This window comes from Ovis aries, chromosome 14 (genome assembly GCF_016772045.2).
Source record: "Ovis aries strain OAR_USU_Benz2616 breed Rambouillet chromosome 14, ARS-UI_Ramb_v3.0, whole genome shotgun sequence".
Classification (NCBI taxonomy): Eukaryota; Metazoa; Chordata; class Mammalia; order Artiodactyla; family Bovidae; genus Ovis; species Ovis aries.
In genome coordinates this window covers 37,514,601-37,530,267 of record NC_056067.1, presented here as the reverse complement: position 1 = coordinate 37,530,267, position 15,667 = coordinate 37,514,601, and the positions used below count along the sequence as shown (strand labels likewise).

Here is a 15,667-nt window from a genome sequence, read left to right as displayed (position 1 = left end):
AAATTCAGGAGGCCCATCTCTGTCTGCAGCTAGGACTCTGAGCATGCAGGAAGAAAGCCACCCAAAGCTTGCTATTTAGCTTAAGACTCTGTTGTACCCACTTTCCTGAAGGTGAAAAAGCCAAAGGGAGGATGCAAATTCCATTCAATACTAGGGCAAATGCAGCTCTGGAGATCTGGGTGAGCTGCTCAAGCGGTAGGGAAGAGGGGAAAACAGACCAAGTTCTGAAATGTCCTGTCTGCTGGAAACGCTCCATCTGTTCCCATTCTTTCTAGGCTTTGGATGAGGGCAGAGAAAGCAAATTTGTGTTCAGTGTCCGCCAAAGATAAATCGCTCATTCCAGTCGTTAAGAGTGACATGCGTATACGATAGGCCACTGGTTAGACCTTGGTGGTCTTTATTTCTTCTTTGCTTTTCTAAGGCGCTACCACTCCTCCACAGAGGAAAACGTATTCCTAATATTTGGTTCCATCAAGTTGAATCCCCTGCAGTTATCTTTAAATTCCTCTCTTCGGCTCTCCTATATTCTTTCGCCTCTGTGATTACCACTTCTTTGCCGGTATTTCTTCTGGAGCCCTCTACATACGCTAAATCCTTAGCCATGATGAGTAGGCAGCAAGCCCCTCTTGCACACAACAAAGACTTCTATTTTTTTTTTTTTTTATCTTTTAGGCGACACGATAAAAAATAACCCTGTATTTATGCAAATTGCAAAGTAGCGTGTGATAATGAAAACAAAACAGTGCTGGCCCGCAGCCAAGGCATGGCACTGACAGGGGCTCCCGACCATTTGGCTCTTGATTCTTCAGGGAAAGCAGCTGTAGAGAAAGGGGCATACACAACACCGGCGTCACCCGCGCACTCACACGCGCGCACCCTCGTTCGCACGCATTCCGGTACCGTCACCTCGGAGCCAGCCAGCCTTGGGATCCAAATCCAGTTCGGCTGCCTTCCGCCACCGGCACTCCAGTCGTCGTCCCCCACGAGCCTCCCTGCCCCCTGCTCCTGATTCCCTTTCAGGAATTTACAAACATTTTCCACAGATCAATATCTGTATTGATTATTCATTGTGAGGGAGTCGTGTGTCTTTGGTGATCCAGCTTGCAGAGGTAGCAGCCAAAGCCTGCTGCAGGGGAGAAAAAACAACAGAAGGCGAGAGGGACCCAGCTCTTGCTGGGTCTGCGGCTGTCGGCAACACAGAAAGGAAGAAAGAGGAAGGCGCTGGCAAACGAAGGAGCGGATGAGGGTGGAGGAGAAAGAGGGAGCAACAGCAAGAAAGACGAAGCCATGGCTGCACACCTGGTCCCAGGGCTTGGCTGGGAGGAAGCCCCCATCTTGTGTCTGCTGTTCCGCTCACGGTGCCCTGGGCTCCCTCTGCTTGGGGAGCCAGAAGTGACTCACAGTTTTGGCATCTCCTACGTAAGAGCTTTGGGGGGATTCCTTGGCTTGCTGACAGGAGAGGAAGAAAGCAGCAGCAGTGAGGTAAAACACGATTACTTCCAACTGCCTGGCGGAGGACACGCAGTCGCTTGGCTTGCCTGGAACAGCTTGCAGCTCTGTGATGGCACGCGGAGGGAGAATAATTAAAAAGGCCAGCATCACTTACTAAGTGAGTAAATACAAAGCGGTTCCAAACGTGCTCTCCAGCTAATGAGAAGCTGTAATTTCTTAGACTTCAAGGCAAAACAAGACAGTGATGGGGCTCAGTGGAGTGCGTGTTTGCGTGGAGATGGGGGTGGGGGGTGGTGGTGGTGGTGGAGATAAATCGACTAATCGTTGGCCATGTTTAAAAAAGGGATTACTGGAAAAGACAGTGAAATGATGACAGGAAAACATCTTGGACCAGAGCCAAAAAAAAAAAAAAAAAAAAATCGAGGCAAATCAAGTCCGCAGCTTGGAGAAAACACCCATCGCTCCTGTCAGAAGCTCCCACAGGAACTGCCTGGTGCTCCTCAGCCAAAAGTGGAATATTGTGTGGGCACCAGGGGTCAGGACCAGGGTCCACCAGAGTAGCCAGAGGAAGGAACCATGGTATGCCAGATGACACGGTTATGTCACACTTTGAGAAAACAAAACAAAACATTAAAAACCAACCTTTCCTTTCCTTTTAACTGGAGCTCCTGCTTGCTCAAAACAGCTTCTGTCTATTCAAAGCAACCCCTAAATGTACCTTCTGATAACAGGAGCTGCTGATTTTGTTTGTCTCCAGGAAACTGCTGCAATGCTACAGAAAAATGCTAGGAAAAGGAGGCTGAGGAAATTCAGTTTTCTGATGTCTGGGCGCTAGGCAAACTGTGCCAGGTGACTGTCTTTGCTATTTGGACCGCCATGTGGGAGCGAGTTTGGGATTCCTTTTCCCTCGTCACCCAGCTGTGGCTTGGTGAGTCCAAAACCAGCCAGGATGAAATACTCCTTTAACACAGGATTCCAAACACACCATGACAAAGTGGGTACCCCAAGGAATAAAATGACCTGGCTCTTTCTTCTTTCTGGGTGTTCAGTTAACTGAGCTATCTGGTGCCCCTACAGATGAGTAGAGTTGTTTTGTTTTGTTTTTTTCAGTAAGGATTTCTGGGACTGGAAGGTCAATAGAAAGATGTGTTCCTTTTCACTGGGGATTTACTCTTCATATTGCTTCCTTATTTCAGATACCTCAGTACATTGCAAGTTTCCTGAGCAGGAGACATACATCCTGCAGAAGTGTGCCTTGGAGACTCAAAGGAGGAGAAATTAAGCCAGTTGTGGATGACTCGGATATCTTACACTGCATGTCTTCAGCATTCATAGAGACCTATGTCTGTAGGGTCTGTGTGTGTGTGTGTGTGTGTGTGTGTGTGCATGTGACAGCATCATGTGGAGTGTGTGCTCACATGTGTATGGCTCTGTGGTCTGTGTGTCTTTAGAGAGGAAGGCAGAGAGTGAAGTCAGAGCAGACGGAATGTTGGGGCATTTAGGTAATTCATGCAGAGACTGTTCAACGCTGCAAGGCAGACCGCCACCCATTCCTGGACTCTGCTGCTCTGGAGGGCCTGTACGGACCTGATCTGAATGTTAAATGCAGGAGATGAAATTAGCATACTAACCAAGGATGTCAACCCCTCCCTGCAATCAGTAAATGGCCGTCTCCTCTCTTTAAAGCCGGCACTGCTATGCGTGCCAGCCACTTAACCATGTCCTCCATCAGGTCCCTTTTTGTGTTTGTTTTTTTGTTTTTGTTTTTTGATGAAAGACTGGAAATTCATTAATGAGGAGGGAAGGAAGGGCTTCAAGGGGCTCTAATGAAAACAAATGATCCTCTTTAAATCTCATGTCGGCCAAAGCCGAGGTTGTGGGGGTGGGGGGGTGGTGGTGTTGCTTTCTGTTCTGGGGCTGGAGAATAGGAAATTCCACAGACAACAGACCACTTGACAAGAGCCCAAGAATGCACTGCTTGGGAATTTCTTCTGTGTCACAAAGACCGGCCATGGCCAGTAAGTCTGTGTTAATAAAACTGAGAATGAGCTTTATCTTCTGAACTGTAAAGTGTGGTCTACCAGATGCCTTTGCATGCCGTCACAGGTCATCAAACTTTCTTGACCTTGTGAGGCTAGGAAGAGCCTTCTGGAATCTTTTGGCTGCTTGCCTCAGCTTTTGAAGTAATACAAATTTTTCTTTGGGGGTATGCTTTTGGCCTTTCCCAAAGGAAGTTGTTGCTTTTATTTTAATCTCTATCATACAACTAAGTACACAAAGGAAAAGTTTTAACTTCCAGTGCTGTAGAGCCCTATACTAAGGCAGACAGAATGTTAAGAGCTACCAATCAGGTACTCCAGCCCAGGTATTTGGACTTCCTTTTTCTTTATTTTAGTCACTATTGTTAGAAACAAACTTCTACCCTTCCGTTGTGTTATACTTGGTTTGACTTTAACCCAGGGGTCACACACTTTGAAATCTCCAGGGATCTGTGGGTACCAGCCAGAGGAGGCGTGGGCTCACAAAGAGTCAGACACAATTGAGTCACACACACACACAAACACACATAGGGCTTGGGATGACATGGAGACAGAGCCATTTGTTTTTATTTAGGGGAATAAAGGCCCTGCCTTGTGTTGCCTGATCTTCCAATGTTCCAAGAGGCAGTAGAAAAAACATCAAGTTTTAAATATTGGCTGTTATTAGTGTTATTTTCTAAAGAGTCTACAGATCAAATAAAGCACATCTGTCTGTGGGGACAGCCTGGGCCTACGGTGTGCTGGTTTGCAATCTTCATTTTAGTCTAAAATAGCTACCACAGGTGTTTTTTGTTAACTTTGTAGTTTTTTAAATGCCAAGTCTTTCTGAGAAATGTTTTAATTAAAAAATATAGATATTAGCAACTGCATGGCAAATATAATGGGAGTGTGTTTTGTTGGACTGAGAGAGAAGTGCTAATTTAAAACAATCAAGCAGGGAGGGAATGGATATTTGGAGGGCCTGTTGGTCTGCTGGTCACTTGTACCTTAGCAGGCAGGGTCTAATGTCTTCATTATCTAAGGTAGTGATCACACAACAGAGATTTTTCACAAAGGTTATAACTGGGAGGATTAAATATCTAGAAAGAAATATGTTTGAATATTTTCATGTGTATCCCCACCAATTTTTAAGATAGTGATTAGTCCTATTTTAACATTAAAAAAATTAAAAACATTTCTCTTCTTATTTATCTACAGAACTCTTCATTGCAAGGAAGTAGGAAAAAAAAAAATAAAGATAGAAATGCCCAGAAAAGAGAGATCCTGCCTTTAGTTTGGAAGAAAGCTTTTCCACAGCATCTGAAATAACTTCAACCGGAAAAGGCACCTCAGCAAACGATGAAGGGCAGCAAGAGGGCCCATCTTCTCACACAATTGCACAGGGCTTTCCAATTTCCAGGGTGCTCTTCACACGTATTACCCTGTTTAATTCTCACCACAACCAGGCAAGATAGTTAGTATTTAGCTTATTTTATAGATGAGGATCCTAGGCTCAGAGAGGTGAAGAAATTGCCTAAGGTTGAAAGCTAGCAAGAGGCATTCACGGGTCCTCTGAGTCTTAATCTGATTCCATTTTATTGTTTGTCATAGGTTCTCATAAAAAATCCTCTTCAGAATCCCTGCCCTGATGCATCCTGTATTCTTGATCCTGTATCGTTCCCCCACCTCACTCCTTCACTATGAGATTTACATCTTATAGTCTGTGTAATCTGTAGTCATGTTCAGTTTGAAAATGTTCCCTGTGTCCTGCCAGCAATTAAGAGCCACTGCTAAGTTCCAACTGGCAGTGGCAGGAACCCTCCTAAACTTTCCACTCCCTCCTATTTGTTCCTCTCTCCTTCTTTCTTGAAAATCCAGTTTAGCCAAAGGTTGGTCTACACATGCTGTGTCTTTACCCCCTTTTGCATCTCTACACAGAACACTGTTTTCATTTCTACTTCCCCATTTAACTGCTCAGGTCATTGCTATTGTTGTTCAGTTGCTAAGTTGTGTCCAACTCTTGTGACCCCATGGGCTGTAGCCGACCAGGCTCCTCTGTCCATGGGATTTCCCAGGCAAGAATATTGGAGTGGGTTGCCATTTCCCTCTCCAAGGAATCTTCCTGGATCAGGGATCGAACCCACGTCTTCTGCCCTGCAGTCAGATTCTTCACCACAGAGCCGCTAGGGAAGCTCAGGTCATTAATGCCCAATTAAACTGCTTTTCTTCCTGGCGTAGTTGGATTCCACAGACCATTCAGACCATTCAGAAGAGTGGCACTCTTCTTCTCTGTCATTTCTGACTCTATTCTATGTTAGATTTCCTCCTTCATTTATGGCTGCGTTACTTCAGACTTGACTTTCTTTTTAATCCCTTAAATATTAGTGCTCCCAAAGAGTGCTCTGTGGCTCTCTTCTGTACACACTCAGCTTTGTGCAAATGTAAACCCAATAGTTATCTATGAACTGATCATCAAATTATCACTTCCAGCCCAAACCAGTCTCCTGAAGTCAGCCCCAGATATTGAGCTGTTTATTGACCTCTCCTTGGACTGGTCCTTGGTACCTCCCACTGAGTACACCCTGAATTGCACTCATTGTAGTTTCTGAATCTATACTACCTCTGCATCCCTTTTCCCTGTTTCCTCCCATTGCCAACAGCTGTTTAGGTGGCTCTCTCAGTTCTTCTTTCCTAATTGCTATCTAAACCTGCTCCTTCACTACCTTCCTACTGTTCCTCTCTAGGCTTATTTCCCCAGTGGCTTTTCTAACACACAGTGCATTCTCTGTACTACTTCTAAGTGACATAGAGAAGGTGCAGATGGGATTATTTTGCTTGCCTCTGTGAAATCCAACAGTGGATTCCACTTTCCTAGCTTAGCCGTCAAGCCTCCTGATGACCTGGGTCTTGCATCCCCCCAGCCTTCTCTCTTGAACCTCTTCCATCTCCTGCTCTGTGCTCTACGGCTTGGGTCTCTTGCTCTACTCCAGGGTCTAATGTCTGATGATCTGCGGTGGCCCTGATGTAATAATAATTGAAGCAAAGTACACAATAAATGGAATGTGCTTGAATCATTCCAGAAACATCTCTGCCCTCTCTGGTCTGTGGAAAAATTGTCTTCCACGAAACCAGTCCCTGGTGTCAACAACGTTGGGGACCGCTATTAGGTCAATCAACAGTCTTAGCTCTTTCACACCTCTAGGGTGTTACAGAATGTTCCTGCCTCCTAGAATGTTCAGCTCTACTTCTTACACTTTTTCTTCTTCACGTCTAAGATTCTATTCCGGGAAGAGGCATTACCAACCCCGCCCACCCCCTCGCAAGTCTCCCACTTCGGGTCTGTGCTGCCACAAGTCCCCCACCTGCCCCCATCTCTCAGGGCATTTACCCCCGTTTTACAGCGGTCAGTTTCTCCTATTTGACTGTGAGATGCTTAAAGGCAGAAACTCTGCCCTTTATTCCTGTGTTCCCAACACAGGTCCTGGCATACACTGTGTACTTAATAAATAAATACTACTATTTTTGTTCTCAGTATCATAAATAATTTTAGCTAAAAGATTACAGGTCCCCCAAATAATCAAACTGAGGGAACTACAGCAACCATTTCCCATAGTGAAAAAAGGGTTTCCTACGGTGCAGTTCTCACTTACATCAGCTTTTTGACTTTTGTCAGGTGAGAAATGAACACTGGGGTGGTCTTTAGGTGTTTGCGGATGTGGTAGAAACTTTGGAGTTAATTAGAAGCTCTGGCCAAAGCTGAACTTCCTTTGCGGAGTTCCTGGGAGGAAACACTAAATTAACAGTTCAAGGTTACTATTAGAAAAATAGCCCATTTCCCTTAGGCTACACCTCCAAGAGCTTGTTCTCTTCACTGCCATTTCTGAGATGTTTCCACGTTCTTCTAGAGTTGGCTGCATCTGCCCTCTTAACCCTGGTCTTTCCATCCAAGGTAATCCCAGGTAGCCCCGAGGTCAGAGACTACTAAATGCTCTTTTTGCATATCTTCCTGCTGCAGCAGGTTCTGGGGCACTCAATTAATACTGAATTGAATAGTGAGGGAAAAAAATTCCACACCATAAAAGAAGGAATGAGGATGGTTTTATAAGTCCCCATCTCCCATGAGGCAGAAAATAGCATGAAATCACTAGTATCATAGCCTCCTGGGAGTCCCAGGAAGGATCTTAAGACATCATTGCTGCTGCTACTGCTGCTAAGTTGATTCAGTCATGTCCTACTCTGTGCGACCCCATAGACGGCAGCCCATCAGGCTCCCCCATCCCTGGGCTTCTCCAGGCGAGAACACTGGAGTGGGTTGCCATTTCCTTCTCCATAAGACATCATTAGGAATTCCTAAATTTGAAAAGACAGTTGGTTCTTATTATTCTTGGTGTTTATGTTCTATAAAGTCACCAGAGATTCTGAATTAGCAAAAACTGAACCATGGCTCCTAACCATGGGTTAGGTTCCTTTGAGCCTCTGATCACAGAATTTCTGTCAACTGATCAATATATACCTTTGTTTTATGTGTGTTATTGTTTAAAGATACATTATTTAATGTATATTGTTAAATTATTAGCATTGGACTCATGGCCTGTAGCCCTGTAACTCACACCTGATTGAAGCTTATCTAATACATATGGTTTCTCTGTACATCACAGCCTTTTTGAGTTTAAGAACACAAGACAGCATTTCAGCATTCTGCTTGGGAACCACTTTTAATAGTGAACCAAAAGCGTGATAAGTGAAAAACAGGATATTAAACAGTGAAGAGAAAACCAGGTTATAGTATGAGAGTTGAAACAAGACAGAAGGTTGCCTCATTCAGCCTTAGCTGGGATGTGCATTTTAGATGACTCAAAACGGTTCGCTTCCACCAATGACTATGAAAACACTGCAAGTATTGATTTAGGATTTACAAAAAATTTAAGTGAGTCGGTGATTTGCAAATACAGGGTCTGCAAATAAAGAGGATTGACTGTACTACTAGAACATATTGATGAAACAGTAGAGCTTTTGCTTCTGAACAGATTAGGATTTCCAACAGATTAGGATGACCTTGTTCACAGCACAAGTCTGACTTTAGAGTCCATTCTTTACTTTGTACAAAACTTCTTTCTGGCAAAAATCACTTTCACTTTCTTGGAACCCTTCACATAAGTAAATGCTTCTTGCTACAAGTTGTCTGCTTGTTGGGATTGGGGTGGTGAATTTTTCTCAGAGGAATAAAACTGGTTTACTGTGACAAGATGCAAAGGCTGGGAGGTTGTTTAGACTCTGTTGCCAGTTAGGAGAAGTCTCCCACTGCCTCCCCAAAGTTTATGATTCAAAAGTGGCGTCAGCAAAATTCCAGTGAACTCATGTTAGGCATCTTTGCCTTTACGAAGAGGACTGTACATGATGGTCTTATAAAACTATCCTTTCAAGCTAAATCTTGGCCTCTTTGGGTCATATCTTCACTTAACGTTTCATACTGTAAGTAGCTGCTTTGAAATTAGTTTTTGCTGATTCCTTATTGATCCCCATCTTGGTGCAGAGAATGGATGCAGAATTCTGGGCTAAAACTATGCCATTCTTTCACACATGCCAAAGACACAGACACACATGCACTGAAGAGGTCAGGAAAGGGGGTAAGTCAGGAATTCAGAGTATAAACAGAAGACACACACGGCACAGCTTCAGATAGTGGTAGTGATAGAAGAAGGCTCTGGAACGTCTTACTATGTCTCACTACACACAGATATCTCTTCTAGAACCTCCTTCTACAGCGATCAACTGTCTCCCATCCCTACTTTCGTCACCCCAACAGTCCAGAAACCAGCGTTCTGTGGGTTACTATCTTTTTTGGCAGAAAGACTCAGTGCTTGCTGAGAATTAGTCAAGTAGGCTATTTTAGAGCAGGAATTATTGAGCATGATTTCTCCTCCTTTTTTTTTTTTGTTACAAATATAAATAGCTATTAAGGAATAATACTTGCTACATGTTAGTGTAAGACAAAGCAAAAAGAATCAGAGAAACTACAGAGGAAGGCTCTTTTCAGAAAGGATCTATTATTTCTATAGTTCTATGTAGTCATTTGCAAGGCACTCCCTTGGAAAAGCCCATAGGGATATGTTGCTGGGTATATAACCCCCAAAGATTATAAGTGATCATGCAATGAGGGGACAAGAGAACTGTGTTGGATAAACTGTATGGATTGGCTAATTTCCACCAAGTCTGTCTTGCTGAGTGGGGGTCAAAGTGGGCTGTTCCAGGAGCCACCAACCTTTCCACTGGTGTGGGGTGGGAAGTGAGACAGGGCAGTCCTGGGGAAGTCCTTGCAGAAGGGGTGGTACTGTGAAGGATGGGGATTTTGTGGCATTCAAGCAAGAAATCGTATCCAGTAGGACAGTGGCAACAGTAAGACAAGGTATGACATGGGCGTGAGTTTCAAGGGGAAGCTGGGGTGAGAGTGTGGAGTGTGTGGTCAAATGAGACAGGGGTTCGCTACTGTTGAGTTCAGTTCAGGGAGCTGGGTGCCCCAAATAGCTACAGAAACACCATGCTGGAGCCAGCAATCATAGCTCAGGCTGCGCCCACCTCTGCTCAGTTGAGTTGGATTACACAAGCAGGTAACAAGATTTGGAAGCGGTGAAGCAGGCCTGGTGAGAATTGATGGATCCTCACCTATTTCATCACCTAAGAGAAAAATCGTTGCTAAAAACTGCTGATACCTATCCTTGAGCCAATAATAACATTTCTCAGTGGGTACAGGATGGTTCATGGGGCAGATCCTCCTATTTCTCCACGGCTGTGTCCCATTCAGTCTTATTCCTCACCCATTTTTGTTCCCATTCTAGTCATATCCAATTGAACTGATGAGCCACAAAAGCTGATATAAGAGGTAACTTCATCAGAAGATCCTCCTTGCGAAAGATCTGGGACTGTATTTAATCTGCCAAGGTAATAGGTTTAAGTGAAACACAGCTGACATATCCAGCCCACTAAGCTATTATATTTGCATTTTATATTGAACATGCCTGTAATATTCTCTTTGGTGGATGGAACTGACATTTCCATATGATGGTAAATGCTAAATTGTGAATAGCTTTCATCAGGGTTCTGCTTCAGCAATTCCATCACTTTACAGGCACAGAGAAAGATCACAATGGATACATAGAGGCATCTAACACAATGTGCTTTTTGGGTACAGTCTGTTCTGTGGCTTAATTTGGATTTTTGCAATATCTCGGTCATTCAGAATGCAACTGTTTAGCAACGACCTTACTTATCTAGAATTAGTTAAAAAGAAAAACCCTTTAAAAGCCAGAAAAGTTGCTGCTGAAGTGACAGGAATGGCAGTTCCAGCCGTCAGAGTCCCTTAAGCGCTCAGTCTCAGTTGGATGTGAAGCCTCTGACTCAAGTAGCAGGTCGGAATGCTATGCTGATAGCCAGGAGTCCTTAGAGGTTAACTGCATCAGGCAAGGCTTCCCTCCCTTGAAAGAAAGGGTTATGGGAAAGGCTGGGAGTTCTTAAGACCATTTTCAGTGTGGGTCACTCAAGAAGGCTACATTAGGTGTGTTGGCCGCTATGGGGATTGGGAAGTGGTGCCATTCATTGTTCCTAATAAAAGTTGGTGCTTCTAGATCTGCGATTCTTCTTGGTTTCTGGGGACTCCCCCCTATTCAGCCGCCTCTTCCTTAGAGGGTATGTGAGAATATCTGAATTGACTAAAAAGTGAAGGAGCTCAAAGAACGCAGGAAATGTTGCCTGTCATACAACCAGAGCTTTACAATTAAAGAGTAGAATCCATGGGATTCCTCACTTCTGTGATGGAGAGCTGTTGAAAAGATGTGCTGGAAGTATTTTTGAGTGGCAGGTGAGGACTGGATGCTGCCAGCACGGCCCCATATTCAGGTCGCCTTACCTCTGGGGACTCCATGGACCACCGAGGACCTGCTCTCTCTTTGAATCTCACAACTCTGGGGCTTGGAATTGAAACAAATGTCAGGCTCCTAAGTCAGAGATGAATCTGTATTCTTACGCAGGATCTCCCCATTAGGTTAGAGCTGTGAGCACAGGGCTGAGGACTAGAAGTCTGGGAGTGATGCATTGGGAATACAGAATCAGGGCTGCCTTGGTCCATATGGAACAAGCTGGGTCCTGCCACCCACTGAGTTCTGACATGCATAGGGTGAGGGGGGTGGTGAGCAGGCTTTAGGAAGCAGCTTGATGATGACTTTTTGGAAGGTGGGTGGTCTTTCCCACCCAAGTGGATCTCTTAATTAATCCTTACTTACTGTTTACTTAATTAAATTTATTTTATTGAAGTATAGTTGATTTACAATGTTATATTAATTATACTTACTATTAATACTACCTTATTTATATAAGAGAGAGACGGTGAGACTAAGTGAGAAAGAAAGAGACAGGGAATGAATGAGCAACTGGGCCATAACAACACCTTTCCTTTTAAATGCTTGTATCTTAAAACAACTCTAAATATGCTTCAGGCATGACATTCTAGAGTTAAGCAGCAATTTGAGGGAAAGTTTTCCTCTCTTAAAATTTGCGACTAACTTCAGTTCCTAGATAATTAGTTCAGTTCAGTTGCTCAGTCGTGTCTGACTCTGCTACCCCATGAATCGCAGCATGCCAGGCCTCCCTGTCCATCACCATCTCCCGGAGTTTACCCAAACTCATGTCTATCGAGTCGGTGATGCCATCCAGCCATCTCATCCTCTGTCATCCCCTTCTCCTCCTGCACCCAATCCCTCCCAGCATCAGAGTCTTTTCCAATGAGTCAACACTTCGCATGAGGTGGCCTAAGTACTGGAGTTTCAGCTTTAGCATCATTCCTTCCAAAGATAATTAAGTTGTATACAAACTAGTAATTCTAAGACAGCTCCTTTGTTCTTGACTGGTTTGAGATACTGAGAGTTGCAGATGTCTTCATGATACAATAGTCAGTGTTTTCCGAGTAGAAGATACATCCTTTATACTAACTATATGCATATTTTCCTCAATTATTCCAGGCACGAAGTGTGAATGAGTGTGTGAGTGTATATTTAATAGATGTGTGCATGTATGTGTGTTTGTGCATGTATGCATACTATGCATTTGATGTGTCTGTGTGTATACCTGTATGCATGGCGTGTGCGTGTGTGTGTTTCATGGGTCGAGGGAGGCTGTAATGGGTGGCATTGCTCCACACTGAGCAGGCATTAGAATGAAGCATCTGCTTTTCTAGACAAAGATGTTGCATTCCATCCTTATGTTGAAATTATATATTTTTTTAATTGAAAAAAAAAAAAAACACATTTCCATTCCAAAAGACTGTGTAGGATGATACTTTAAAAATAATTCAGCCATTTAAATTTAAGACCCTGGAGAAAGTCGCCTCCATGGTCCAAATCTCTTCTCTGGCCCAGAGCCCAAAGCTTTTTCATTAGATTGAGAATTGGATACAATTTCATTCACTTTAAGCTTCTGCTGCTCAGAATCCTGTTCTTCAGAGACAAGCTAACAAGTGTCGATGGCCACGTTGGCCTCAATAATAGGTTTCCTTTCTTTGAATGATCTATTTCGGTTGCATTATGACTGTTTAAAGGCGGCCTTGTGCTTACAGACGCATTTTCAGCGAACATATGAAGAATGCTGAGACTTTTTCTATATGGTTTTGCCTCTACAGTTGGTAGTTTGTTTGGAGAAAAAGTTCTTATTTCTTTCAAGCCATTTGCTAAAGAGAAGCTATGTAAAGAATAGTCTTCTGTACTTGCTCCTCTTACTACTATCCATCTATACTAAGTTTACCTCTTACTAATATCCATCTATATACTAAGTTTAAGTTTCAAAAATTAAGGAAAACTTTATTGTGGTCTTTTAAATTAATAGTCCTGACATATCAATAAGAAAAAGATAGATAATCCACAGAAAAATGGGCAAGAGACTTGACTAGGTACTCCACAAAAAAACTGAAATGATACATCAATGTTCAAATTCACTAGAATTAAGGAAATGCAAATTAAAACCACAAGGAGAGAAACTTCCATAGCCACTGACTTGGCAGATTTTGAAGTGTGACAACAATAAGTGTTAGCATGGGTGTAACAGAACGATGAAACACACACACACCTCTGTGGGCGTGTTAAGAACTACCTCGGAAAATGGTTTTGCATTAATTAGTAAAGCTGAAAAGATGCACACCCCTGATCCAGCAAATCTCTTTCTGTAGCTTAAAGCAGTGATGCTCAAAGTTTGGTACCTGGCTGGTGGTATCAGCATCATTTGGGAATTTGTTAGGAGTGTAAACTCTCAAATCCCACCTCACTGCAGCTGAATCAGACATTCTCAGGGTGAGGTCCTGCCATTTGTGAACCCCCCGGGTGCTGGTGATGAGCTTTCAAGTAGAAATGCCACCTGAGAGAATACGTGAGCCCTGGGTACAGGACACAAAAGAATGATGTTCATAGCAGCAACTATGTATCTATCAACAAGGCTTTTTTTGCATTCTCTTTGGGCAGTGAAATATTACAATGTAATGAAAATAAAATGAAGATGCCAACAAACAAACCCTGAAGAAAAGCAAGGAAACGATCACCGTAAAATCCCAGAATATGTTGACCTCTATCGAAGAAGGACGTTATGATTAAGAAGGAATTCACAATGGGGTCTGGTGCTTCTGAGGGGCTGGCAATGTCCCATGTTTTGACATGGGAGATTATTTACATACTTTATGATTCTACTTTAAATTGTATATATGTACTCTTCCAAATATGCATTACATTTTACAATAAAAACAAGTTATTACAGCTATCAAAGCTTTTCAATGCTGCTACATCAAATCAAGTTGAATCAAATTAATAGCCTCTCTACCTCATAAGTCTGCTTACATCTCCTTCCCACTATAAAACGCTATCTGTTCTATCACTACTTTTTCTTGTTGGACGTGGCCCCCAGCAGTGGAAGCTCAGAGTCCTAACCACTGGACTGCTAGGGAATTCCCTACCACTACTTTGGTTCTTATTTACTTATTTTTTCCTGTCTTCCAAATGGGGAAATGTCATGAGGGACAAATGCTAAGATGATCATTTTCATCAGCTGGAGTCACTAACCTTTCCTTTCCCTAAATATGTGGAAGAGTTCAAAAGCCACTAGAAAACTGAGCAAGTACTCAGTGAGTGGAACTGGAGCCCCACAAGGCCCAAGATTTGCTGTCACTGATGAGGGACTTTGCTGTTTACACGCCTGCCTCCTTAGTGACTGTCGTTAGACTGCATTAACGCAGGGTTAGGTGAGAAAAAACAACACATCAGTTCTTTCAAACATCATAATGAGAATATAGGAGCTAGCTGGCTTATAAATCAGTGTTTAAAGCAGAATATAATTTTCAAACAATTTTGAAGCTCATTTTCTTTTCTTTTAACCGAGATAAAAGTACTTTGTCCACAAGTCTGTGGTGAGTGCACTGATGACCATTGACTTGTCCGTGTAGGATATCATTCTTTCATTAATGGTAATAGAGAGTTCAGTACTAATGCATAAAAAACAGCTGCTTATCATAATATGATGTACCAAGCATGGTGCTTGTATGCAGTAGGTACTTAATGAACACTAAGCTGACATAAGCAGCTCTATCATATGGAAATATATCTCTGAAACAAAAATATTCTTATAAATTGCTATACATTTTAGCTGTCTAACTTTTTTGGTGTGTATATTTATTAGCTTTTTTATTATATAAAAATATATGTACTATAAAATTGCCATTTTAATCCTTTTGAGTGTATAATTCAGAGGCTTTAATTACATTCACAATGTTATACAACCGAGACCTGGGATCGGTCCCTGGGGTTGGGAAGATCCCCTGGAAGAGAGAAAGGATACCCACTCCAGTATTCTGGCCTGGAGAACTCCATGGACTGTATAAGTCCATGGGGTCGCAAAGAGTCAGACATAACTGAGTGACTTTCACTTAATATCTTTATTTTTCAGAAGCAACTTCTATATTTTACATTGATTTTTTAAAACTTCCTCCAAGATAGTCTGTCTTCCTACTGTTGGTCTTTTGCCATCTTTGCCAGGTCCTTGGTTTCACTGACCAACTGAGTCATCCGTGTTATCTCATGTGTGGGAAGCCAGAAATTTTCTGTGTCAGCAGGACTCTTCCTCTCTTCCTTCAGTTCAGCTTCTAATCATGGAAGCTGCTATGTTAAACTACA

At 42.9% G+C, this 15,667-nt stretch overlaps 1 long non-coding RNA gene across 1 annotated transcript; it reads left to right on the top strand.

Moving 5' to 3' along the window:
- The first annotated feature begins 904 nt into the window (after nt 1-904).
- Nucleotides 905-14,259, top strand: LOC121816499 (uncharacterized). The gene is made up of 2 exons (XR_006056140.2): nt 905-1,609; nt 2,649-14,259. It is a non-coding gene; the product is annotated as an uncharacterized LOC121816499 (long non-coding RNA).
- Nucleotides 14,260-15,667: the final 1,408 nt, after the last annotated feature.